General features: G+C 39.6%; 1 protein-coding gene across 6 annotated transcripts in view; it reads right to left on the bottom strand.

Moving 5' to 3' along the window:
• The window catches only part of nrcama (neuronal cell adhesion molecule a), a 61478-nt gene extending 35975 nt beyond the window's left edge, over window positions 1-25503 (bottom strand). For 3 of the 6 annotated variants that reach the window (XM_085137452.1, XM_085137448.1, XM_085137447.1), the window contains exon 1: window positions 25275-25502. The gene's annotated coding sequence lies outside the window, so the exon portion shown is untranslated. Of the gene's footprint in view, window positions 1-25274 lie in introns of all 6 variants that reach the window. The other 3 variants (XM_085137450.1, XM_085137449.1, XM_085137451.1) reach the window with 2 other exon arrangements.

Genomic DNA, 25503 nt, shown 5'->3' on the forward strand with positions numbered 1-25503 from the left:
ATCTGAAGGAAGTAAACAATAAAAAAGGATGGCAGTTTGTTATTGTATAACCTCACCTTATAATTAAACAAACCCTTCATCTTAATGAAGACGACTGAAAGTGCAGTGATTTAAATGTGTCAGGATGAACTGAATGAATTTTTCATTGTGATCTGATCTGAAATGATCTGATCCGATTTGAACTGAGCTGCATTGATCTTATCTCAGCTGAGTTGAAACAAATTGAACTGAGACAAAAGGGGGCACAGATCAGGGAAAGAGGAAGAAACCGTGTGAGATGTTAATGAATGGAGGCAGGAATGTAGCAAGACTTATAAAAAAAAAAGGCAGAGCGAGGACGATGAGGGGGAAAGAGTGCTTTAAGAGAAAGAGAAGAAGAACAAACATTAAAAAATGAAGAGAGAGCGGGAATCAGAAACATCCATTTTTAATCGGCAAATCTAAAAGCGCTTCATCATCTTAGCGCAAGGAGGGGGATGGAGAGAGATACACATATAGTATAAAAGGAGAGGAGAGGAGAGCTGGGAGGTGCTACAAGAGCAAAGCTAGCAGAGCTGACCCCATGCTCTAGCAGGTTGCCATGGAGACAAAAAAGAGACATGCAGAGAAGAATAAAGAATACAGTTTCCCTTTCAAGAAAACACTTAAACATTTGGGGACCAAACCAAACTATAACAAAACTTTGGGGGTGTATGTAGGTTTGTGTTCAAACAGTCAAGTTAGCATAAAGTAAATGTGGTTTCAATAGCTTCATAAATTGGGTGTAAAAATAGTGATTATTTGCGAGACCTGGGTTAAGGAGGGAGATAGATAGATAGATGGATGGATGGATGGATGGATAGATAGATAGAAGGTAAAAAACAAACAAACAAACAACAACAGAAAAAAATAGAAATAGAAAATTCAATAGAACATTAAATAAATCAAAACCTGTAATTTAGAATAGTTTGTTAAAAGAGGTTTCAATATCACCTGTCAACAAGAAAAGAAAACCCCCCAAAAAGCAGAAACTATAAGATCCTTGTCAGAGCAGCAGATGTACTAGTTAGAAATATTTGAACAGAATTAAGACAAAAAAAGTTAAATTAACACCTCAGTACATAAAACAGGGATTTCTAAATTTTCAAATGTTTAACCAGCTGCTTGCAGTCTTCCTTTTCCATCGTTTCCACCAAAATCCGTAGCCAAAGAATATATAACCGCATCAGTAATTTCCATGCACCATTTGCTGGGTTGAGCTTTTTGTTTTCTTAAACGCATCACCAGCTGTTAACATCTTATCCTCGCATACCTTTGTAGTCTGGTTTTACTCAACAGAGTGATTTTACCTCAAGTGGTGTAACAAGTTTGTTGTTTCCACCTTTAGCAGTAACAGTTTTCTTGAATATTTTGAAATGTACTGTGCTTTGTTGGAGGTTATTGACCGAATTCCCTTTTCCTTACTCCTGCTCCCAGACATGCTTGTACTTGTGCAATTTATTTAGAACAATGTTTTCTTTCCATCCATTTTCTACAGCTTATCTTTTTTGTTAGTCTGTTGGCCTGTCTGAAAAATGTTTAAGATATTCTTTAAACCTTGTGCAAGGCCCTAAAGGGAAAGTTAAGACAGCATAAACAGTATTTTAAAAAACATTTTAAACCGTCCAACAAAGAAAAATCTGTATTTTTCACATTCACATTGTTGTTTATCTTTTAATTTTTGTGATTTGCCAAAATTTGTTTTCTCCAGGTGCTACACTGACTTCATTTTAAACAAATGGGAATTATTTTAAAACCCAGGACAAGAGACAAGTTACCTCGCAAGCACTTTACACACAGAACAAAGTCTTAAGTAAACATTTTCACTTCACCTTGAGAAGAATTCATGAAGTAGAAACAGATCTGATCTCGAAGAAGCTAAAATAACTCTGTGACAACAGTATGAATGTGAACTGTAAGCTCCGATGATGAAAGGCCACTGTTTCTCTACGTATCTGCTTACACCAACTAAACTGTGATCACCATTCTGGATTATTAAAGTCATATATGTGCCAAGGCCTGGTGAAATACCGCTTTGATTTATTATCTAGCTCCTGTTTCAATTAGCCTTCTGAGTTTATGAATCCACCGGGAGCCAGTAAACTGCAAGCATCTAAATGTATCGGTGTGTGGATTTTTCATCCTGTGATAGAATAACTGACCCCAGGCATGAATAGAAATTGTGAGTGTGGGCTGTAATTCCTTAGGCCAAGGGGGCCAGAGCAATCAGCGATGGTGGCAGCTGCCTGAAAAGCACACTTAACACACGCCCTGGCTGCCTGGCTTCTTCACTCCCTACCTTTAAAGTAGTGAAATATTGTGTCCAGACAAGTGTGCCATCAAGTCTTACTTGCTTGCATTTGATCTCCACACACCAACTGACTTGAAGCCAGAGTGGGAGCAGCAAATACAGGCTTTCAGTCCCACAACAACAATAAGAAAGAGTTGCAGGTATTTGCGACCATGTTTTGGTTTCATTGTGAAATGAGAAGAAAAAAACCAACAAAAACGGGTGCTTCCATTGGATATAGCACCCGAACAGTGACAAATGTCTATCTATAGATGCTTTTTTGTGCACTTTTTCAGACATACCATCTGTGCATACTAACATTTTGCTGTGATTGTTTACTACCGTGATTGTGCTCATGCACATCAGTCTACATGTTCCTTTAGAGACAGAAAATGACAAATGACCTTATTAAGATGCTAGCCTGGCAGGGTTCAGTGGACCGATTCATAGTGTTGTATAGATATATAGCTCCCCTGGGCAAAGAGAAATTAAAACTGTATTAGATTTTTTTTAAAAGCAAATCCCACCATTAATACAAGTGCTGCAGTTTAAATGCTGAAGATACCACCAGTTCCTGTCAGGCTGAACCTCTTTCAGTTTACAGCTTATGCAGTCCAGACAGATGGAAATTATATAATGGTATTTCTTATGATTCGGCTACATTAAAAAAGGCCACAAGTCAGTGTCAGTTTGACCTTTCAGACTGCTTTTGAAGCCTCCCCCACAACGATTTAAACCCATACATTCCCTTGTATACGGTTGTGTGTGTGCTAGAGACACAGACTGAAAGGAAGGGGTTGGTTACCATGACTGTTCTAAGGGGTTTTTAATTTTAACAGTCTGTGAGCATCCTTCAGATGACAGACAGCACACATAGTCTAGTCCCACACAGAAAAGGGCCGCCAAAGAGGAGCTGGTTTTAATCAGAGAGATTTATAACCTCCCGCAAGTTTATTTCTTCCTTCAGAGGTTAAAGAGGCATTTCTCCCATCCGTGCTTTTCCCACTCGACACCGCACAGCGCACACAATGGAGTCATCAAGAATGTCAAACATACACACAGAGACGGAGGAGAAAGAAAGATAAATCAAGATTAAAGAACAGCAGGAAGCAGCTTTTTAGTTTCATTGGCTGATTCTCTACTGAGCTTTCTGCAGCTGGGTGATGCATACTCTAAAAAGAGAAATCCAGGTATGAGCTCTCTGGGGATTGATCCAATCAACAAACTCATCTCAAAGTCCCAGCAGAAGGATGAAAGCACAAGTGAAGCAGGGAGGGAGTAAAAACATGTTTGGAGCAGCAGAAGAAGAAACAGGCCGACTGTAGGGAAAGAAATGATGTGCAAGATGAGCCAAAACTGGTGCAGATGAAATACTCTGACTCTGATTTAACAGTCAAGTCACAGTAAGAGGGTTGTGAGTGTCTGGATTCCTGCAGGCTTTATATGGAAATGCTCATTTGGGCTATAAAACTTAATTTAACATAAACATGCACTCCTACCCCTAAAGCTTTAACATTTTACTTCCTTCACAGGCCACAGATCTATGCAATTAAGCACCTTGTTTGAGTTTACTATTCAGTGACACTCCACAAGAGATAACAGCTGCTCTATCAATCTGACAAGAATCTTATGATGTCCTAAATTAACTATTATTACAGATTTCAATAACAAACTTAGAACATGAAAGCACACTGCAAAAATCTTTATCTACAGGAGTTTTTAGACTGCAGGATTTTTTTTTATAATCCATGTTATTGTTGAGGGATTTGCCTTTTTTGGTGTGAAACTGAAGAACTACATTTTTTGTGGTCTTTTATGGTCTAGCAGGCTAAGTGCTCTCCCAGCACGGTCGACACTTAAGTGCTTAAACTAAGTGTTCTAACCAAGCGGCAACCTTGGGGCTGAAAAATGAAACCAACATGGTGGTTTGTTTATTTGTCACTTAAAACTGACTTCACATAAACAAATCTTTTCTGTTAAAAGGCCCAAATTTATTTATGAAAAATAAATGTGGTTATAGCGTTGTACAACGTATAGTTTTCATCTCTCAATCTAAATTTCCTTTCATGACAACTTTTTATTTTTCAGCTCTTGGGTTTCTGTTACAGTATATATGTCTTATATAAGTTATGCATTATTTTTGATGGGCATGTCTGTGCTGACCACTGTCTGTCTACTACAGTAAGTGTCCATTCAAACAAACTGATCTGTCAATGAGCCGTAGGTTTGAGTACCAAACTTAAATGGTAAATGGGCTGGTACTTATATAACACCTTTGTTCTCAAATTGAGACCAAAAAAGCACTTCCTACTAAAGTCTCATTTGCACAGACTCACACATGGATGCATCGGGCTCAATTGAACATTCAGTAAGAATACTTCAACATGTAGATGGAAGAAGCCGATGGATCGATCTACCAACCTTGGTAGATGATCCACTGCAATTCCTTAAGTACCGTTTCACACTAAATCAGCTGGTTCCAAACCTCAGAGCACACCAGGGTTAGAGGAATAAAGACAGCGAGGGGATGTGTGGTCACTCCTGTGACATGTTAAAACCAAACAAACACGTGGGGCAATGGTGGCGGTGGCAAACCAAAAACCGAAATCTCAGGTGTGGTTACACTTTTCAAAACTCAGTGCAGAAAATGCTTTCTTTAACATTTTTATTGCAGAATGTAAAGCTGGATATGGCAACACATCTAACCTGAAGAAAACCCTGGTAAAACCCAAAATACAACTAAAAGCTGAGTGTACTGGATTTGAAGCTAAATTCATTGACCTATCATAAACAAACATGTTATGTCAGATAGTATGTCTGAAACCTTAACATTTAACTCTAATCGATAATCAAATACCATGTAAAATTATAACATATTATCACTGTAAGAGTCATGTCAACATCACAGACATTTTTCAGGCAATTTCCTTTGAAAGTACTAGTACCAGATTTTGTTACTTTTATATTTAAAACAAACTCCATACCAAATCCTTCTGTGCTGTTACTTTCTGGAGCATTTTGAATGTGCTGTTTCATTCATTGTATCAAAAATACTATTTAAGAAGTCTGTGCTCCGCTTTCTGGTCAGTAAAATTTTTGTATTATTTTATCCACGTCTGCACTAATTAGCAAGTATCTTTATCTGTGCATCTTGCTAACCAAGTTGGTTATATCCACTCCAAATATGGTTAGTTCACACTCAAGAAATTGCAATATTGGAGCTTCAAAACAGCAGTCCACACCCATCTTTTTTATATTTTACAGTATATAGGTCACGACACATGTATAAATAACCTTAAACCACCATTAAAAAAAACTTGTGTAAACGTTAACAAAAGGCTGAAAATTTGAACAACAGCTCTTAATGTAGGGCTTAAAAAACACACAAACACAAGAGTACTGGGTTGACAGTGAAGTTGGGGCTATTAAGCCTGCATGCAACTAAAGAAATAGAACACCATTTTCACTGGCATACCAACAAATGACCAGCTTTAATCAATTCAGCATACATTAGACCTATATATATAATGATATATTGAAGGTTATATAGTTCTTGGGGTAGGCCCCACTACACAAACACAGCCTTCATCACAAGTAAAGTAGCGCAGTAAAAGAGCTGCACATTTGTATTGAAAGAGACCTTTTAGTCACCCTTTCTGGCTACACCAGTATTGGACATTGTGAGAACAATTTGGTTTCAAAATATCTTAAAGTACAGTATGACTGCTATAAAAAACTGGGCCGTACAGAGCTTTAACTAGTGTCGCCATAGAGAGTGTCAAACAGAGTAGCACATGAAAACTTAACAGAGTAGGACGCGACACGTCAGAAACATGCTGAAAAAAGTCCATACAGCCAGAACCCCGGAGACCCTCTTAACGAAAGCAACAACACAAAAGGGATGTAAGGAAAAGCAAAGATGGAGACAGATGTAGAACTAAGCAATGAGAGTGAAAACGAGTGGAGGACACTGAGAAACAGAACGGTGGAAATGAGAGTGTGAGGAACAAAAGGCTTGTTTAAAAAAGGGTGAGCAAACAGCAGAGGTATATGGCCCTATAGGACGCCTTGGAGACATCTAATATTGACTGCACGTCTTCCACCTCACACAGAAAAAGGCAGAAGAAGAACAGATGAGGATTGAGGCCTCCTAATATTAGTAACAGAAGTGGAGAGGGATTTCTCTAAGTGATCTCATTAATTTAGAACTCCTCAAATACAAAAAAAAAGTTCTCAGGCTTAAAGCTGTGATGAGGAAGTGAGAAGCTCATACAAAAGCTTTCTGTGTCAGCGAAGTGCAGATCTGCCTGGCAGTGTGCTGTAACCAAGAGATTAAAGTAAATGGGATATCACTTTTTCACTTTGGTTTAAGACAGGCACCGCATGAAGACTGATGCTTGATAGTAGCTTTATCAGACTAAGAAGCACATTTCTCCCTCTCCTGTCAGTCTTACTCCAGACAAACAAACACCTTGCAGGAACAGCCATCCTGCACAGGAGACTCTAGCTCCTGTTTATTAGTGTGTTTATTAGGATGTGCTTACTGAAAGCACAGCAGGTGTGGTATTCATGCATATGCCCTAGCATTATGTTATGAATGATTTTTCTAGTTAAAAATAAAAATATTATGCACCTTTTTTTTAACCTATTCTTTTCCATTTATGTTACATAGTCAGTGTAATGAGGCAATGTTAAAAAGGATTATGTTCAGGGACTAAATACCCGTGGCTAAGTGCTTTAAAAGGCCACTTCAGGGATCTGAACAGTAACTAAATAAGATTTGAAAACACTCAATCAAGCTGTGGCTCAGCTATTAATTAATTGTTTATTTAAGATATCAGCCCAGCCTATATCTTATTGGAACGATAATGTCCTTTAAAAAGTCGATATGCCAGCCAGGCCCCATGAACATTTGTGAAATACTCACAAAGAGAATTCTATGTGGATTTTTTTTGCATGTTTGTTTACAATTTTTACATTTTTTAATGCAATATAGGACATATTTTATGTTAGGTACATTTTTTTTTTAAAAAAGCAGGGAGGTCTTTTAAAAGTATGTGACAGGCATTTTATTTTAAATGAACCTTCAATATTTTTGTAAAGGTAATCAACTCATATGTGGAGTTCCTCAGGGCTCCGTGCTGGAACCGATTCTGTTTTTAATATATATTTTTCCTTTAAGATAATACAGCAGTTTCCTGATGTAAAAAGATTCATCTTATCATCTTTTTGCTGACAACATTCAGCTAAACCACTCATTTAAGCCTTCTGAAGTTCATAAGCTCTCCGCTCTGATTGACTGTTTAACCAACATTAAACAATGGTTGAACAACAATTGCTTACAGCTAAACCCAGACAAAACAGAAACTTTGATTATTGCACCAGACAGTGCCAGATACCTGATATTAAACAGTGACTGGGTGATTTAGGTTCCTCGCAGAAGCACAACCTTAGAAATCTAGGTGTAATTTTTGATGAAGCTTTTTCTTTGGAGGAACATTTAAATCAGATATTAAGAACCTGTTTTTTTCAATTGAGGAACATTTCAAAACTTACATCCATCGTGTCAACAAGTGAACTTGAGATGATAATCCATGCTTTTATCTCTACGAGACTCGACTACTGTAGCAGCCTGTTCACTTGTCTAAACAAGAAAGGGCTAGCTCATCTACAGGTTGTTCAAAACTCTGCAGTGAGGCTACTGACCCGTTCGAACAAGGGAGCTCACATGACCCCTGTTTTAAAGTCGCTACACTGGCTACCAATCAGATTTAGGTTCCATTCCAAATTCTAGTTTTGACTTTTAGAGCATTACAGGGATAGGCCCCTCCCTATATTGCTGATTTGATTCGTACAATACCTCTTCTTGTAACCTGAGGTCATCGAATCAAAACCTTTTAGTGGTCCCCCACACTCGTTTTAGAACTTGAGGGGACCGATCTTTCCAAGCTGTTGCACCCAGACTGTGGTATGCACTTCCTCTAATTCTACGGTGTCTGGACTCAGTGGAGATCTTTAAAAAGCAGTTAAAGACATTTTATTTCAAAAAGCTTTTAATTAGACCAGGGTTTCTATGATGTATTTGTATTTTCTTACCTTTGTTGCAAAGCACTTTGTGACACATGTCTGTGAAAGGTGCTATATAAATAAACTTTACTTACTTACTTAAAATGTTACCATAACCGAATACTTTTTACATGCCTAAACTATACTGTACATAGTTCATGATATATTTGCTAGAACAGTGAAGTACTAATGTGTCAGGTGTGCAGGACCTGTGTGAATATCTGTTTGTTTGTATGTCTGCCTAAGCAAAGTACTAATATCCCTCTGCTCTGCAGTTTTTCAGTGAGCCCCTCTATCCGGGGGAAAGCTCTAAAATGTGTACTTGAGCTCCATATCACTCTCACTGAACAAGAACAAAGCTGGGGGATATCTAAGCAGCAGCAGAGCTTTGCCATAAATGCATTAACATGTTTGTCTGTTTTTCTTTTGCATTTCGAAAGTGCTATATTTGTTTATTGGCCTTGGGGTCAAATAAATCTCAGTTGCCGCTCGCATGGCTTTCAGTTCTGTGGCTCTCGGCTTTGTTAATGTGACAACATTGTCTGGGATAACAAAGGAAGGCTAATGTGCAAATTTGCCTGAGGCCTTCCTATTATCTGACAGCCATGAGTCATGCCCTCACCTGTGCAGAAAATTATGACGCTTGGTATAACTTATTTGGATGCTTTCATGGTTCGGTGATACAGTGATGCTGTTGTTTCCTTGCTGCAGTGTGCAGGACCACTGTTGCACGAACTGGACACAGATGATTCCATACAGTGCATACACCTGGCTCACACACACACTGCAAACCTCCTTTATTTGGTTCCTACCTTTGCCTTGATTTTGATTAAACAAATTCTTAATCAAACACCATTGATCTAAAGTCAAATTCCAGCACACAAAATAAACCAGACAGCAAACATCAGTCTGAGACCTACAAACCTATCAAAGATTGGCAGGTAATATCACACTTCTGCCATCATTTGGATAAAGCTGTTAAGATATTTTGATACATTTGTGACACTGTAGATAATAGACTGTGTCTGCGTCCCAGTAGCCTCATTCTTTGACACCATTCTCAGTACTGTTGGGGACTTGATATATCTATCTTTTCACACCTTTCCATGGCTTATGGAGGAGATTTAAAGATTTCATGTGTTGTTTCTTTCACTTCTGCAAACCTCTTATCATTCCTCATAAGACTAGCAAAAACATTGTTTTGGGCCAGGTCTCCGAGTCTGTCCATTCCAGCAAGTCATCAGCACTGTGACAATAAAAGGCAGCTGTGCTGCTAAAAAAAGCAAATGGTCCAGTAAAATGGAAACATGGGCATAGTAGGACTAACAACAAGTCACAAGCACGATTAACACCATTGTTGAACTGTGTCAAGCTAGGCATGGTTTAATAATATTCATGGCTTGTATTCTCAGTATTCTATAGTGTAGTTGGTTTTTGTACTTCACCATGGCCACACATCACGGCTGACTGGTTAGGGTGACATTTTAGGGCTGTTAAATTAAGTAAATTCAGACTGGATACTATGCCAGACATTTATGTAAAGATGCCAGTTTTTACATAGTGATGAATCCACGCAAGCAAAGTGCACTTAGTCTGTTAAACATTTTAGCATCTTTGGGCACACTGCTTTGGATTTACATTGGAAAATTTGTGTGAAACAGTTGATGAAAACTTTAAATAGTATTAGTACTATTTAAGCACAATCACTTAAATAATACTGCCACACTGCAGTAATTCAAATAACCACTCATTACAACCAAGGTATGCAGAATACTAGAATTTTATTGTAAGAGTTTGGGCCTAATAGTACCAACTGAACATCTTTTAAAAATCATACTTTGCCAATAGACAGAATAAAACATGGACCTAGCTTCCTTGTTGGAAGAAAAGAAGCTATAGAAGTCTGTGTTATCCTGTGAAAACACTTTCCTGATGAGTTTATGGGCTTAGTCACTTGTTTGGCCGAGATCAATAACACCAGGGAAAACTAGGACTACTGGACTTAGCAAAGTAGCAGACCCCAGCAGCTTGCTGTCAGCACATCTCACATAACACACACACAAAGAAGCAGAGATTATTCAGTTCTGCCCACGGGGCTTCACTGCCTTGTTGGAGAGTGGAGCTGAGCCCATGGTAGGCGAGACAGCATGGACCCAGCTGTAAAAGAGAGGCTGTAGCTATCTCTATAGAATGACCCTAGTCAGCAGTTTAGTACTACTAAAAACAGATGCTGTCAGAACTAATGAGTGTAGCTCGCAGCATTGCAGCTCAGGGTTTACATTGGGACAGTCCACAACAGAATGCCTTCTATTTACTAGTTGTTTGTAATCCTGGTATAAGACTTTGCTCAAAAGAGAAATAACGAAAACAGTGTGTTGTGCAGGAAAGTCCTGCTTTCTCTTGCTCATTGCAATATGGTTGACAATGATAATAACAGCAGGAAAGATTTGGGCAATCAAAGACACACTGAGTTAACCCACTCTACTCAATGCAGTGTTAATGAGGTTGTGAAGGAAACATGGGGCAAAGTCTTCAGCTGCACTGATGCACTCCTGGTCCCTAACCCTAATCCCAGAATCAATACTCTCCATGTCTAGATGTGATTTGAATGCATCCGCAACTAGATGTCCTGATACTTATGGATTTGTAATGCCAGGTCCATATCATCAAACAGAAGGGTGTTAATGAAAATGTCTACATACTAGTATGTGATTACATTTTGAAGTATTAAAAACTAAAAAAAAAACATATTCTCAGACAGAGAATAGCAGAACCACTACCCTTATGTGAGCCTGTATCCAGCTACCATTTCACAGAGAGGCAAACACCAGTATATCGCCACCACTTCAAAATGTGCCTCTATAACATGGACGATTGCAAGTGCAAGTGACAAGAGGGGAAAAGCACTCAATAATTCATTATTCAGTGCAGTGTCTTTTAGCCTGGCTTTGATTCACCAAGAAGCAATGCTCCTAAGCAAGGAGATAAGATACATATTTGCATGTTTTTGCATTTCCTGGATGCTACAGTCATACCTTCTAGGCTGTCCGCAGCCTTCTCCTGCAGTCCCTTCTCCTCAGAAGCTGCTCTCTGAGGCACAAAATAATTTTTATTTATAACTGGAAATTGCACTTGTGAAAATTCATGTCAAATGTGCACAGGAGGATCTGGTGACAGCCTCCAGGGATGGCAGAGGGCAGCCAATGATTTTTTTGGGCTGTGTTAATTACCCTCTGCGCAGCCTTTCTGTTCTCAGTAGCGGGCCCTGAGTACCAACCACCCCTGAGCATGCTCTCCACTGAGGAACGGTTATATGGCCAGCAACAGCTTCTGGTCCAGGTTATTCTTCCTCAGGACACAGAGGAACTATCCACTAAAAACACTTCATGACTACAGACATGAGGGCTATAGGTCTCATCAAGGCTGTCGTTTTGGTGATGGAATGATAGTGGAGGCCTTCAGATAGGTGGAAACGGTGGAATAGCCTGGTGAGGATCCCTGCCAGTTGGTCTGCGCAGGCTTTAACCACAGCCCCAGCCTCTCACCATCCTCCTGACCTCATGTTTCTAGAGGAACCCTCTTTACTCAACTTGAGTAAAGAGGGTGTTTAACTGCTCTGCGTTTGAGGCTGCTGTCAGGGGTTGGGGGGGCTCTGGTATTTGTAGTTGATTTGTAGTTGATGAGGGCCTGGTTGGCTCTCCACACATCACAGGGGTTGTTGTCTGTGAAGAAGCCTCTATCCTCGTCCTGATGACCTCCATGGCCTGTTTGATGCCCTGCCTTATGTTGGCTCTGGCAGTGCTGTACAGAGAACTGTCCCTCAGCCTGAAGGCTGCGTTACGAGTTCTAATCAGAGCCTGTACATCGCTCGTCATCCAAGGATTTCGGTTAGGAAAAGCCCAGATGGTTTTGGTCACTGTCATATTATCTACACAGCACTAACTGTAGAAAAGTACAGACTGAGTGAAGGTCTCCAGGTCCTGCTGTTCAAAGATGGACTGGTCTGTCAGATTAAAACAGTCCTGTAGCTGGAGGAGAGCATCATCTGGTCACGTTTTAATGACCTGGGTGCTTGGAGGTGGTTGTTTCCTGAGGGGGTTGTAGGCAGGGATGAGGAGCAGAGAGTGGTGTTCAGATTGTCCTAGGGCGGGAGCCATGTTGCTCTGTAGACCTGCTCGTTGTTACTGTACACATGGCCCAGTGTCCTGTCCCCCCGGTAGGACATTTAACATGTTGATGGAATTTGGGGAGTACAGATTGCAAACATACCTTGTCCCCAGCAACAATATGAACATCCTCCGGGTGTGTGGTTGAGTGCTGAGTTAACGTTAGCATTGGGGAGGGGGGGGGGGGGGGGGATGTAAATAATGATAACTATGGCTACTGTCAGCTCGCGAGGTAGATAGAAGGGCCTGCATTGAATGACCAAGCCTTTAGGTCTGGTGAGCAGTGACTGTCTATAATTCTATTATCATGGCACCAGTCCTGAAGCACATAAGCACAGAGCCAACAACCTCTTCCCTTACGAGAGTCTTTGATGCAGCCCTGGCTGTAGGGTCCAGCACGGTAACTCCGCTGAGCCATTGGGGGTGTTTGGATGGAGCCATGATTCAGTTACAATCAGTAGACAACACTCCAGGACAAAGCAGTTGCAGTAAATCTATGATGGTAGTTCCCCCATGTTGTTTGCGAGGGATCTAGCGTTGGGTAGGAAGTGTTGGTTTCTGTTGTCATGTTCACAGCTGGACGCGATAGCCAGCTCTGCATCCCTGCTTTTGGTCCCTCTCCCCCGTGCCATGTATGTCAATTGCTGCTCTCAACAATAACCCACGGAGTGCCTGGTGGTCTTGCAATCGCAGGTGGGATCCTGTCCATCTCTAAGTGCTCTGTTTCTGAATTTTTTCCAACCTATCCCCTGTATGATATCATAGATAAGGGGCCTACCTATTTGAAGCCCCATCCACCTGCCGTTCAAATCTTTGGTTTGTGAAAGGCAGCCAATGAAAAGAAAGTTGAAAGTTGAAAAGACAGATGAACTGAGGAGTTCGATAAAGACCCAGCATGAAATCAGTATGGGTGATTTTAATGGCTATATATATATATATATATATATATATATATATATATATATATATATATATATATATGTGTATGTGTATATATATATATATATGTATATGTATATGTATATATATGTATGTATATATATATATGTATGTATATGTATATATATACTATGTATGTATATATATACTATGTATATATATATATATATATACTATGTATATATACTATGTAAAAGTATTTTACTATGTATAAGACATTTCTCTCACTTTTTATGCCCAGAGGCAAAGACAAAGATAAAGATGGAGGAGCACAGGCAATGCTGCAATATTTATGAAGCACAGGATCCACAATGGTAGGAGCGTGATGTCACAAAGAGTGTTGTATCCTGTCTTTTAATCATAATGAGCTACATCTTAATGTAAGGTACACACTCTTTTAGTCATGCCTTCTTTCAAATAACCAGCTTTGAAAGAAATTATAAACACTGGCAAATGGATAAGGAAATATAACAAAATCCAGGAGTATGGTATTAAGGCCATAATAACACCACTGATATGGCACTAGTAGCTGTTATCATTGCTGACCAAAAAAGTGACGGTTAATGTGATCCAACCCTGACAGGACACTCCCTTGTCACCTGATAGCTTGTGTTACCTGCCTATATGAATGTGTACCCAGACGAGCTTACCATGGGAAAAGTACATGATACCGGCTTTAGAAATGTAGCTGGTCTTCCACTTATTGAGGGTCCTTTTGTGGATTGACTATCTTGCAGGTGGTATATCACATAGCTGTAACGGATGCCTGGCTTGAAATAATATATAACAAAGCAACAGTGGTTTCCTGTGCCTTTGCATTTATCACAACCTGTGGTCTTTTATGCTGTCATTTAATAGCTTAAAGGGGAAGAAGGTCTTTATGGTTAAATGCCCCACATGATATACAGCACACACACTAGAAACTAGAAGCAAACAAACAAACAAGTAAAAAAAAAAAAAAACAGCTTGCAGCCAGTGAATAAAGGTTAAATAGGCTTTGTGAGTCACAGATCACAGCTGAAAGTGGAGGAGAGATGGAGTGGGTTGTGGGTCAATACCAGCAGTGTGCATACGGTGGGAAAACGCTTGGAAGGACACAAGGGGGAAAAGAATGCTCGGCAAACTGAGAAGTGCAGAGATGTATGCAGTCCCTCCAGTCATGGAAGTAGTTATAATTTAAATAATGTGGATGCATTCAAATCCCATAATTCGTAACGTTACTTTTCTTCTGTTGAGAGAATTACCAAAGGGAGATATGTAACAATATATGACGTATATCAGCTGGAGGGAAAAAAGCTTTACATAACTTAAATTAAAATTATTATTTTTTCAACACCGACGGACCGAGCAGACACCGCAATCGGATGATTTCCAGTGTTCTTAGCCCAGACTGGTGATGATGTCGTAAGGCTTGTACAATGATGCAACTAGCAGAGTGCACAGTCACAGAGAAATGTCGTTACCATGGAAGCTCCTCACTGTGAGAGAAGATACAGAGTTTGTAACAGCAAACCTAATCACCTTCACCCAGCTGAAAAGCAAAATTTTAAAGAAGTTAACAGACACAAAGTGGCTAAGGCTAAAGCTACCCAGGGTTCAGAGCCAGCCACAAGCCAGCAGCCTCAGTATTAGCAAACGATCAAAGCAGTCCCAAGGAAAATTATGGGGGTGATTGGAAAAGAGTAAAGGATTAATGTCCTGTTATCTGATGAAGTAAAAATTATACTGGAATATGGTGCAAGTCACTAACATGTTTAATATACAAATTTAATTTATATTGATATAAATCTGCTGCACCTTCTTTTATTTGGTATAATATGTCAGGTAAAGGTGGATGTACAGCAGCTCATTTTCATTTAATTTTTGTAGCTCTTTCCAGTACCACCAACACTATTATTTTGTTATTGGACAGGAAGTTTGCTTATAGATATATATTATAGTATATATAGTTAGCATATCATACAGTTTGCTTATGTGGAGGTAGCTTGTCTGATCTCAATCTTCCTGTGAGTATCTGCAGTCTATATCTGCAGCAGAGACTTCATGGTTATCTCTTTCCCACAGAAGAGAGATACAAAAGATCAAAAGACTGCAGAAGATCTAGTAGCTAATTTAGTAGGAAACTGCCAGATTGTAATCTGTTTAATCCTTTGATCAGTATCAGCCACTGAGATTCACAAAATTGCTTCTTGCTGAACAGATGAGCATTATCAGAAGCAACTAAGGCAGAATAAAGCAAAATATAAAATCAATACATTAGAGACATATTCTATTAAAGTGTTCTTCTCTTCTGTGAAGCTCCAATAAGATAAAGTGCTATGACAATAGCCAATGATGCATTTGTCAGCCAAGGTGAGTAACACAACCTGGCACTGAAAGGACAATACAGAGTAACTGGCAGTGCTAAAACACACCAGCTCAGCAGCTATGAAGGTAAAGGAGACAGAGAGGTCAGAGCAGCTAGAGTCACAGTCTGCAGCCTTCTCGCTGATGGGAAATGCTACTGACGTATAAATGCAGTCACACAAATGCATAAAAATAATGCTGAGTAAGAAAAAAGGGACAAGACTTCTTCTTTTCCGGCAAGTCACACTCTGCAGCCTGGTTTTCATCAAGTCAGCTAACAAAAAAAAAATGCTGGAAGTACATTTAAATGGATTGGTGCACAAAAAAGCATTATCATAAAAGCAGATTTTTAGGTAAAATTGTATATTTGTTGTAATTTTTCTAGCAATTGTAATAGAAAAGTAAAATATGTAATTTTGCATTAGCAGATTAAATGCAACTCGGTACCTTGTATATGTTATTGTGGTGACAATGGAAGATCTGTGTTGGTTCAAACAGCATGGGGATTTCCAGTCTCTCCATAGTGCAGTTTAAGCATCTGAGCATATAACTCATCCGGTTCAAATATAATTAACGTTTGAATAAACAAGTATTAAAAGATATATATATATATATATATATATATATTAACATGACAGATGCCTTTCTTTTTATCTCTTATCTTCAAGGCCGACAAACTTGAGGGTCTTTAATAGGTTTATCAGTCTGCTGATGGATAGCTTTTCTACACTGAGAACCGTTTGTCTTCTCGATCCTGCTCATCTGCTCACTGCACAGTTTATTTTTCTCCACAAAGCCATTCTTTGAGTGCAAGCCGAGGACTCTTACTGAAGGAGTGCTCAGAAGAGCCTTTCTCCGAGGTCAGACAAGCAGGGTTGAGGACATATGCGGGCTCCGAAGCACTTCTACCACTCCTATACTGACGACTAGCAGACGCTCATTTCAGAGTAACCTCCACGAGCAACTGGGACCGGGCTCACTTTCTCCTGAGGAAACGACTCCAGTCTTCCATGCAGGTGTAGGCTACTCGGGCTGGTGTAGATGTGGTAAGAGCTCTGTCTGATTCAGGTCAGTGAAAGGGCTTAAAAAGCAATGCATAATTACACACTCTGCAAATCAAGTATGAAAACTTTAGGATAAAATTCCTCCAGTCCTATATAAAGTGATGATGCAGTTATTTGCGGCTGCATATGTAGTTAAAAGCTGCCAGATTCAATTATACCCTATAAATACAGCCTTAATAGTCATTGTTAAGGCTGGTTGGTTCACAATTGTCATGTGATGCTGGTGCCTTGAACCAATTGGATGTCCGGTGCGATAAAAGAGGTTCTTTAATGGCTTCTTTGACTTAAATCCTTACTAATCATTTTAGAGCTGTGACAAAGATTCGGCTGCCTGGGGGTAATTTTATTTTTAAGCTGCCTATACAATGAATTAAGCTCACACCGCCGGGATTTGAGCATGCTTCCTTTGTTTCCTTAACAGTATATTTAAGAAAAAAACAACTTCAGGGATAAGAGGAACTGGAAGAATTAGCAGTTTGTCAGAAGTGGAAATCTATGTGGTTTTAAGAGATCTGGAGACATCTGCTATGTTGTGAAGATAATCATATCTAAATAAACTGTGCATATGTCTCAGTATATGAAATCAAATCATCCCTTCAGAAATACATATTGGACTTTTTTTTTTTTTTTTTTTACACTCAGCAAGTGACATCTACCACCAGTCTGGCAACTCATCTGCTCTCACCCACTCTACCATCTGTTGCCCACCTGATCCCCACAAGCAACTCACCTGCAGTCTACAAGCAGGGTCACACTTACTGGTTGCTTTCTATTCAAAAGGGCCTGAAATAATATTGAGGGGCAGATAGTGACAGGGGCAAATAAAAGTCATTATTGATTATCGTTTAGCCTTGATTGTTGTGTTACTATATTAGTGGACACATGCAGGATTCAATATGTGTGTATACATGTGAGCCAGGAGTTCAAGATTGCTATGCCATGCATCCTTTTATTAATCTTAGTCTTGTTGTGCTCCTTCACTCTATTCTCCAGCATTGTGCCTTCCCATTTCTCTTTTCTTTCCTTTCCTTTCCTTTCATAATTCAATTAATAAATATTTTGAACTTTTTTTTTCAAATTCCACAAAAGGCTTTTTAATCTCTCTGCGCAGTAGCTGTGTTTTTTTGCAGAGCGATATCAATTTAAAAAATTTCTGAACGATACCAATACTGATAATTGGTGATGTAAAAAATCGGATATATATAGAGATAGAGATATATGCTTTGCCTGACTCTGCTTGGATTTACTGGTTGTTGTCTTTGTGACATTCCAAACATGTATTGTCTTGTGGACAAAGCATGCAACATCAACCCTTATAACATGGTTGAATGGTGTTTCTCCTTTCTCTTCTTTACATTAAATTATTTACATTAAAAAATACCAACAAATCTGCAAATATTTAATATGAGCCAGTAATATCAGCCATAAATCAGTTAGGACAATATTGTTTTCTGTGTGCAACTCTGTACACAGTCCCTGCCACTTGGTTTGGATGTTGTCAGCCCAGTGAATAGACGTTATCTAGTATTATTAGTGTCATAGTGCCAGTAGGTGGCTGTCTCTGCATAATAAGACCTGGTTTCATTCTCTCAGGTAATCAAAAGTTAGCCATTGTTTTTCTATGGCAACAAAGTTCATAAACTTAGACTGCATATGTGGAAAAGGAGTAAATTAACCAACTCTCAAACCTGCACATAAGTTCAAGACTTTTGGACTTTAGTATTTTGTATTTTGATCTAACTCGCTGTTGGATCGTCGTTGTTTTCTGAATTAAAACCACTTGATTAAAGTTGGAAAAATATCACAGTTTGGTTTAAAATGCAGTTTTTGTACAACATAAAGAACATGCTTCAAACCTGCATGAGCAGCTTATCCATGGCATTCAACACTGGAGATTTTGAAGTTCTTTAAGAAAACCATCAGATGTCTCCTTCATAACCTGAATGTTTATCGCTGAATGCAGTCTGCTGAGCAGTTAAAAATGCATTAAGCCTCTTGAGATATAACATCTCATTTTCAAAGGGGTCAAGTAGGTTTAGGAGGGGGGTGCCTACTGGTAGCTGCAAATAGACACCATTTTCATATGTCTAGCTTGAAGAACTGACTTGTTTAAATGAAAATCTGGTTCTAGCTCACTGTCTACCCTACGACAGTTGGAAAGATGCAGCTTATTGAGTTGATCACAAAACAACACACAATCAAAGATATCATGGCGAATCGAGATATTGCCCTGCCTTAGCTGGAGATTCAGTTTTTAATTTAAGCTCTAGCTTGGTGTTTATGTTAGCAAAGACATCAAATACTTGAATTTAGTCTTGCAGAAAATCAGATCTGCTTCACACAACACAGCTTATTTGCTGTAGTCCTCAAAGCCCCTCACTGAGCAAAACTGGGTCTCTTCCATCTTCCCGCAACAACATCATATTCCAAAAATGGAAAACACACACACACACACACACACACACACACACACACACACACACACACAATTACAAAACCATCTGTCTTGTATAAAAAAGGAGAGGAGAACACTAGCATCTGCTCTATCAGAGACCTTCCAGCAGAAGCTACGTGTCACCCTCCAGCCCTGGCTTTAACTTGTCCCCATTCTCTAATTCATCAATCTTCAACCACTGATGCTAATTTTCATGTGTTCCAATCCCTTAATGAAAACAGCCACCCAGACACATTCAGCCATGAGCCAAGCAGTACAGCAAAGATGAGGGGTGATGTTTATGTTCCCCCACCCCACCATCGCCGCAGGGTGCTATTAACCCACAGAGTACCGAAGGGTCTATGATGTACTATGATGCTAATTGTGTTCATTCGGCTGCAGCTTCCACAGCACAAATGAGTAAATCTGGTCTGAAGACAAAACCCCAAGATGCTCCTGTTGTGACTTCATTAGTATGTGCACCTGAATACTTTATTGTTCTTATGTAGTACTGGCAAGAAGAAAAAAAACAATCTCTGTAGACAAATTTAACAAAAGAAGCAATGTTTCCTTGTTGTTTCCAATTTCAATATATTAAACACCAATTCTAACACATCAAATACATACTGGAGGTAATAATGTACAAGCTCTCCTATGGGAGCCTCATAATAGTTAAAGTAGGATACTTGTATGTTTTTCCAGTTGAATTTAACAACTAATCAACAGAGAAGTTTATTTTTCAATGTTTAGGATTATAAAATGTAATTTTTACAATGTTTTTCTTTATTTTTACATGGAATAATTGGATCTGTTAGAACAAGAACGGGAATTCAAAGACATTTGAAATTAGGAAACGGTAAATGTAATTTTTTTCAATGGGATTCTATTATGTTTATGAAAAAAATTGCAAATGTATTAATAATGCTAACATATTATTTTGTCACTAATTAAATCACATTAACCTAAAAAGTGGCAAAGTAAAAATTAAATTAAATTAAATTAAATTAAATGTTTCATAAATGTACTATATTAATTCATCATTACTATTAGTTGCACTTTGCTTTACAGGTTGGATCTCATTTGCCTTCAATATTAATTCTTAATTGCACAAATTCAAGAAGGTGCTGGAAACATTGCTCACACATTTTGGTCCATACTGACATGACAACATCCCACAGGCTTTGATGGATTTGTTGGCTGCACATCCACAGTATGCATCTCCTCCATCTCTCCAAAGGTGCTCTATTGGATTCATATCTGGTGAGTGTCGAGGCCATTTGAGTGCAGTGAGCTGATTTCATTTTCAGGGCACCATTTTGCAATGATTTGAGCTTTGTGACATGGTGTGCTATCCTGCTGGAAGTCGCCATCAGAACATGGTTGAAGGCTTCAGATAGAATGAACATGGTCAGCAACAACACTCGGGTAGGCTGTGTGTGTGAGGCTGTGTAAACCATGGCCTCAGATTCAGCTTCTTAGCTGACTTGAGTGGTACCAGTTGTGGTCTTCTGCTGCTATAGCCCACCTGCTTCAAGGTTTAACATGATGTGCATTCGTGCATTTTTTTCCCTTTTTCTGACCATTCTTTGTAAACCATAGAGTTGACTGTGTGGGGGAAATCACAGTAAATAAGCAGTTTCTGCAATACTCAGAACAGCCAGCCTACCACCAACACCTATGCTACTGTCAAAGTCAATTAAGTGACCTTTCTTCCCCATTCTGAAGCCCAATTTGAACTTCAACGGGTCACATTTATCATGTCTACATACCTAAATACACTAAGTTACCGCTGTGTGATTTGCTGTTTGGATAATTTAGTTAATGAGCAGTTGAACAGGTGTATCTAACAAAGTGGCCATTCGCTTCATGCACATATATTTTTTCTTCATTCCTTTTTCTGGTTTTAAAAGTTGACCTAATTATGCCTGTAATTCTTCCTTGAGGTTATCTTCCACTGTAATAACCTCTAGCTCTAATCACAGCTATACTATGGAAAAGAAAACCTTTTCAGAGAATGAAACTAATTTAAATCCTTGGTGTTATATAAGGAAGCTGACCTGAACCCTGATCCCCAATCAGTCTGAAAACAACATCATACCTGTCTCTGGTTTCTAGATCGTTCGATCATTTAAGTCGACAGCGGTTAGAATGAGAATACACCGAAACCAAAACTTCGAGCTCCATCGCCTGACTTCTCGTCTAATGGGCTGTGGATAAATGGGAGAGCGGGAGAGTGATGGTGACAGTGCATCTGCCATGAGTAATGGCTCAGTGCTGGCACTGCTCTGACAGGCCGGGGAGTTTTCACAGGAGACTGGAGCTATGTCGTCTGATGTCTCACGGGGGAAAAGCTCACCAACAGCAGTCATGCCCACAGTGCCAACATGCAACACCTGCCATGCCATGGGATAACAATTATAGTACTACCATTATAACACTATTTACAGCTGCAAGAACAAACCCGGTGTTTGCTACTTTTAAAAGAGAAGATTATTTTAGGTAACATTTTTAAATGAAGAGAAAAGGACCTGAAGGAATTGTTGACTCGTCATATAAAAGCTGAGGCGATATGTAATAGCGGTACTGTTATATTCAAGTGTCTTGATGTAGTTCAGACTTTTCATTTCATTTTTCAAACCTGTGCTTTTCCGTGCTGTGACTTGTCAAAATGTTTTCAGTGAAAAGCTTTAATATAATTCGGTACCTGTCAGTTACAACTGTGTACAATCTTTTTTTTTTCTATTAATTCTCACCTATGAATTTTTTTCTGTGTGGCAGGAGATCGTATAACTGCAGAGAGCTTCGTCACGTACGTTTTAGAAGAAATTAAAACCTTAAAGGCAGTTAAAGTTAGATATGTTTTCTTGTAGTCTCAGCTCTCGCTGTGTTTTCCTGGAGATTATAAAAGAACAGAGAGTTAAATGCTGACTGGAGCTTTCGAAATGTAGGTTAGCAGGTTGATATTAGCATTCTGGTGCCGCCACAATTATAGGCTTCCTGTTCACTGCAACAATTATTAAACCTGCAATTATTTTCTGTGCTCTAAAGTCCTTTCCTATGCATGGTCAATTTTTTCAGAATTTTTTCATAGGGGTGACCATATAGGGGCTACGAAAATATTGGGGTGGCACACCAAAAACAGAAGATCGTGAGGGATGTACAAACTGACACAATACGAATGACAAAAACTGCATGTGTAGTAATAAATAACAAGTTCATGTTTCAACTCATTGTAGGCTGTCTTCCTCTCGCTTGTGCTCACGTTTACTAAAATTATAACCATCTTTGGATAGTCATGCCAGGGGGCGCTAGCAAATTTTGGGTGTGGCCAGTGCCCCCCTTGGCCCCCCCTTGGTAGTGCCCCTGGGTCAGAGTGGGCACACGGCATCAAGTCATAATGAATCATGCTGCAAATGTTAGTACCCCAAGGAAAACCCCCACAAAACTCACACTTTAAATTCTGCAGTGACACACAGTGCCATTCTTATTGCCTCCAAAAAGATTCTACCCACTCATGGACTGTTTTGCAGCCAGGTGTGGAAGTCACTGGTGACTTTCTGCAGCATATAGAACAAGCATGTATGCATTTAATTAAACACTATGCAAAGAGCAGTGCTTGTTTGTTTGTTTTTCACTGCATAACAGGGACACTGGGCTCAGCTCCTTGAAATCACAATGAATAAGCAAATCAGGGTTGCAGTCATTTACATTACATTGCATTTACATTTGAGTCTATATTATGTAGAGGTGGGAATCCCACAACAGAACACTATCACAATATTTCATTCGTGATATGATGTTATGGTATGATATGATATTTTATTTAATAAAATATCAACATTTGGTGATATCTGATATCAATCAGATATCAGTCTGCAATAGAATGGGATCACATTAGCAATTTCATGCAATTTCTTCATGATATTACAACAATTAACTGTGATAAATTGTCAAAAAATCCCATATTTTCTATCGACATATATTTGTTATCTACATTTCTGTCTATCATATCTGCATAGACAGATATTCACATTTAACTGTTACAATTATGTCAAACTGCATCTGTTTGCAGAAATGTTGCCTCCCATCAAGCAACCTGTGCAATTACAACCAAAACTGGTACTTGTGACTGAACTATTAGCTTGCTCTGAATTAGGAGGCAGCAGTGGGACGGTTTTTCGGCTGAGCAGATTTAAAGTAAATTTGCTCAACTAACATTATCCCAGGATAGCGGTGCATGAGACGAGCCCTCTTGTTCATAATATTCAGAGAAATCAAATTTATTTAAAAAAAATACTGCTATTTGGTGTTCCTGTATCGATACACCGTCATGCAAAATACTGCAATACTATGCTATATCAACTTTTCTCCCACACTTGTGCTGTTATAGCAAATACGTTCTGTTTATTCAGCTCCACCTTCATCTCATCCACAGACACAGACCACGCTGTAGCTTCAGAATAGTCTCCAGCACATTCACATCTGCAGCCCCACACTGTAAGCAACTTGTCTGTTAAATTACAGTCAGAACTAGTAGAATTTAAACAATTATTTACTTTTCATCCTGCCTACATCTATACAACAGCAGAAATGTTCTGTATTGATTCTACGCTTTAATGTATAATACTGACAGCTGTTTGGATGCATTATACTATTTTTTTAGCATGCCCACCATAATCCCCACAGTAAAATCATATGTCGTCCCCAGTGTGCCCTAAACTGAGTTTCTTGTCTTTCTTGGACTGCGGCAGGACATCAGCTTTGTCACAACTCCCTGCTGTATTGCACATTTCATTCCATACAGATGATCACTACAGCATCTACACCATCGTGGCCCATTGCTAACTAACCCTTAACACTGCATCACACCATTCTAACAAAGTGCAAACACACAAAGCACTCACATAACCACTGTAATACGTCTAGATGAATGGCAGAAACGCTCCCATTCCTACTGATGTTGGAGTGCTGTCCAATCCTTCGGTGACTGCAGTATTCTTTATTTCTAAATGCACATTTTGCAGTATTCAGGTGCACTCACTGAGAATCATAGATTTCTACATTTTACAGCATTTTGTCTTAAACTGTCTACACTTTAACAAACTTCCAACTCACAAGTTCCTTAGAACATGGCCAACATTTGCTCAGTAATATTCACTAATCGTTAATGACAAAGGACGGCTAAAATGCTACTATTACAATTATATGGCAAGGTGAACAACATTTTTTTAGCTGATGTAATAATAATAATACGATTGGGTGTAATATGACTGCTGATGTATATTTCAAGCAAATCTTGAAAAATATTAAAGGCTGTCCTCGTCTCTGGGTGCCTTTGTCCTCCAAACTCATGTAGGATGGTTTCGTTTTATCGACTATAATCAGTCGAGCTCTTACCCTACATCTCAAAATCTCTGATATGAAATCAAGGGCGGCTTAAGCTTCCCTTTAAGTCAAAACACTTGAAATGACACCGGGAGGATGGAGGGGGGAGCTGAGCTACAGCTGGCAGCATCACCAGCAGACATCAAGTAATCCGCTCAGCGCTTCCACGGGCCTGCCCGCACCGGCCGGCGGCACCGACCCTGCTGCACCAGCAGCTTCATTCAACGCCAGGGCCCACCGACAAACCGCTTTCCCTCCCCTCCTGTGGCTTTGATGCTACTGCTCCTCAAGATGCAGTGCGGCTAGTGCACGCACTGCAACGTCTGCCTCATACTCGGCGGCATCCAAAATAATACCGGGCGTCCATATTGCTATATTACCGCAAACCTGGGCATCCTGGACCAGCCGGCATCACAGGGACATCGCGGCAGATGACAAGACTTGACACACTCGCTGCACCATTATTCATTATTATGTCGTGGGGGGGATGAAAGAATAAAGACACCCCCCTCCTTCACACCCCCCACTCCATCTTTAAAGCAGCAAAGGAGATGAGAAACACTCACCGTTTTCTGCAACCCGACTGTTGTTTCCTCCACCCCGTCAGTGAAATGTGTGTTGATGCTGCTGAAAAGGCTGAGAGAGGCGCGCGTGTGTGTTGTGGGTAGGTGTGTGTGTTTCAGAGTCTGTGTCCGGCTGGTGCGTGTCCGTCCCCCCCCCCTCTCAGCCGCTGCTACAGCAAGCTGTGGTCCACACGGGTCCTCCGCTCTCCCCAGCAGCTCCCCTACCGCTGTC

This window comes from Neolamprologus multifasciatus, chromosome 17, assembly GCF_963576455.1.
Source record: "Neolamprologus multifasciatus chromosome 17, fNeoMul1.2, whole genome shotgun sequence".
In the NCBI taxonomy this organism is placed as follows: Eukaryota; Metazoa; Chordata; class Actinopteri; order Cichliformes; family Cichlidae; genus Neolamprologus; species Neolamprologus multifasciatus.